Here is a 3,565-nt window from a genome sequence, read left to right on the forward strand (position 1 = left end):
GAACAAATATTTCCTATGCAACCACTACATGCCAGGCAGCTTGCTAAACACTTTATACATTATCTCATCTCATTCTCACAACAACCCTGGGAGGTTGGTGCTGATATTATCCCCATTTTACAGTTGAGGAAACTGAGGCAGACAGTGGCTAAGTGACTTGTCCAGGGCCACATAGCTCAGAAGTGTCTGAATCTAGATTTGAACTCAGCTCTTCTTGACCCCATCCCATTACCCAGCACTCTTTCCACCGCTGAGAAATACCTCAGTCCAAAGAAGCCAGCCATGAAGTAAATGATGCAGGCCAGCTCAGTTTTTCAGTATCAGAGAAATGAAAAGGCTCCAGCTTTTGACAGAATTCACCTTTTTTTTTTTTAAGGGGAAAAAATATTTCAGTCAAGTAGATTTATGTGGGTCTATCCAAGAAGAGTTTGGAACATTCCTTTCTGAAGGACTCTGGAAATAGGGGATTTAAGGCAATCACAGTTGCCTGGGGTACCTGCAATAAACCCCACTCTGCCATATTCCACACCAGGCCTTGAAATCCCATTGCAGTTCCTTTGATTGGGATAGGATTTCCTTTATTGAAGACAGATTCTCAAGCAGAGAGAACCCCGACCAAGCTGCATTACAAAAATAACATACCTTTGCCCCAATAACCTGTTTTATGAATGAGTCACCTTCTTCATCTTCAGGGTGTGTGTTACATGTCATTATGAAGGAGGTGGGTTTTGGGGGGCTGTTTAAAGGGTGACTGTAATTCATAAGGTGTGATCCATTATGGGACATGAAAGGTTTTTAAAGGCAACATTGGGGGGGTGTGCCTTATATGTGGGTGTATATTTAAAGTTTCACCTTATGGTAAATGAACTCACATTTAGTAGGGCTGAGCCCATATGCCATTAGTAGATTGACACCTGTGGATTCTATTTAGTCTATACGTAGGGCACCAGAACATTCATCCGTCCATTGACCTTTTCCAGCATGGTGTAATGGATAGGATGCTGGTTTTAGAATGAGGAAGACCGGATTAGAATCTTGAATCAGACACTTACTAGCTTGATGACCCTGGGTGAGTCACCTGGCCCCTTCTCAGCATTCTCAGCTTAACATTAGCAGGTTGGAGTTGGTGGTCTCTAAAGACCCTTCCAGCTCCCATGATCCTGTAGGCATGGCAGAGGGGATGAGAGACAGAAGATGCCTTTCTGTTGTTCACTTATTTCAGTCATGTCCCATTCTTTGTGACTACATTTGGGATTTTCCTGTCAGAGATACCCTATTGGTTTGCCATTTCTTTCTCCAGTTTATTTTACAGAGGGGGAAACTGAGGCCAATAAAGTTAAGTGACTTACCCAGGGTTGCATAGCTAGGAATGATCTGAGACCAGATTTGAACCCAGGAACTCTAATCATTCTGGCTCTCAATCCATTAAGCCACCTAGATGCCCCTCTCTTAACTCTCTTTCCTAAAACTACCCCCATCCCCACCCCTGCCTGACTAGTCCCTGTCCTGCCCAAATACCACATTGTTCCTATTTTTTCTTATTTCTCTCCTCTAATCAAAACCTGCTCACAGGAAATGATAAACACATCAGTATGGAGCCTGGAGGGATCCGTTTCTATTTGAGTTTAACACCATCTTTGTAGAATGTTGGAAAGCCAAGGGGACCCTAGCAATCATTTAGTTCAATTCCTTTGTTTCATAGATGAGAAGAAGAAATTTACCCAAAGCCACATTCAGTTGAATGGTATAACAAGGAAAATTATAACCAAGTTGTCCTGGGCTTAGCCTAGCCTAGAAGTCATTCCATTATGGTATGCCACTCCTTCGTCTGCATTTTAACTGGGGATAAAGGTCTTAAGCCAAATTTATGAATCTCTAATTGTGGAATGGAGAGCAGCTGGGAGAGGTTTGGGGCGGCAGCAGCTGATAGAGACCCACTCCATCTGTTCCTGAGGCTGACCCTGATGGGCATTCGTTTCTTATTACAGTACTGGTGTAGCAGGTGCAGGACCTTTGGGAAGGTGCCCAAGAAAATATTCTTTAATGGAGGCATTGAATGAAGGTGCGCCAAGCTTCTAGTCAGAGGGGGGCATCTGTGATTAAGAGAGAGGAGGCTGAAAGGAGTTAGAGAAGACTCAAAACCAAACTGTTTTGTCTTCATATTTTTGCTGAGAATTAGTTTGGTGCTCAGGCCAGATCAGAAACTGGGGCCCAATCTCACCTAATACAAGACACATGTATGAAATACTTACTATGAATGTCAAACATGAGGCCAGTAGAAAGCATGGCTCCCTTCAACACTCCAGAATGCACCTGAACCAGCTTAATGTGGAATTGGGAAATATTGAATAAAAGAAATAAAAATACAATAGAACATAGATAATGTGAACTTGTGATTTTCTAGGTCAATATGTGGCCTCTAGGGGTTTTATGTATGATACAGCGGCTCTTTCTTCTAAGCATTGGCTCTAAGGCAGAAGAGTGGCAAGGGTTAGGCATTTGGGGTTAATTAAGTGATTTGCCTGGGGTCACACAGCTAGGAAATGTCCCTGGACAGATTTGAACCTAGACCTCCTGACTCCAAGCCTGATGCTCTATCCATTAGGTCACCTAATTGCCTTCTGGTTCCTCTTTCTATTTGCATTTGACACCACTGATATGGTGGGTAAAGAACTGGCCTCAGAGTTAGAAAGAACCAAGTTCAGGTCCTGATCTTGACTTTTGAGGCTGATCACTTAGCCTCTCAGTATACTAGACAATTCTAATGAACGAATTAAGGAGCATTTACTAAGTATTTCCTACGTACAATAGCATTAAGCTAAACTCTAGAACATAAGCAGATAGTTCCTGTTTCCAAAATTCCCATATTGCAATAGAGAGGAGAAAATAAACTCAAGGAGCTTTTATGAGAAAGAGAACCAGTAAGCATTTACTAAGGGACTGCTGTATGCTGGTATTGTGCTAGGAACTAGGGTAGTTTGGTAAGCTGTTTTTCAGTCATGTCAATCTTTTCATGACTCCACCTGGAATGTTCTTGGCAAAGGATACTGGGGTGATTTGTCATTTCCTTCTCCAACTCATTTACTAGATGAGGGGACTGAGACAAATTGGGTGAAGTGACTCCCCAGGGTCACACAGCTAATAAGAGTCTGAGGCCAAATTTGAATTCAATTGCCTCTGGGTCCAGCATTCTATCCACTGTGACACCTAGCTGCCTAGCAGTTAGGGACACAAAGACAAATACTCAGGAGGCGGAGATAGTCTATAATAATATCTAGCATTGAAGCAAAGTACTTTACATGTATTCTTTCATTTGATCCTCACAATAGCCCTGAGAGGCAGATGCTATTATTATACCCACTTTTAAAAGATGGGAAAACTGAAGCAGTAGGTAGTTAAGAGATATGCTAGGACAGACAGCTAGTGAATTCCCAAGGCTGGATTTGAATTCAGGTCTCTGCCTCTAAGTCCATTGTTGTACTAAGTTAGCAACTACCTCTACCCAATATGACTTTAGATGGGTTGCTAATATTCATGAGTGGAGGGAGTTTTTATACTACAAGTT

Source organism: Monodelphis domestica, chromosome 2 (assembly GCF_027887165.1).
Source record: "Monodelphis domestica isolate mMonDom1 chromosome 2, mMonDom1.pri, whole genome shotgun sequence".
In the NCBI taxonomy this organism is placed as follows: Eukaryota; Metazoa; Chordata; class Mammalia; order Didelphimorphia; family Didelphidae; genus Monodelphis; species Monodelphis domestica.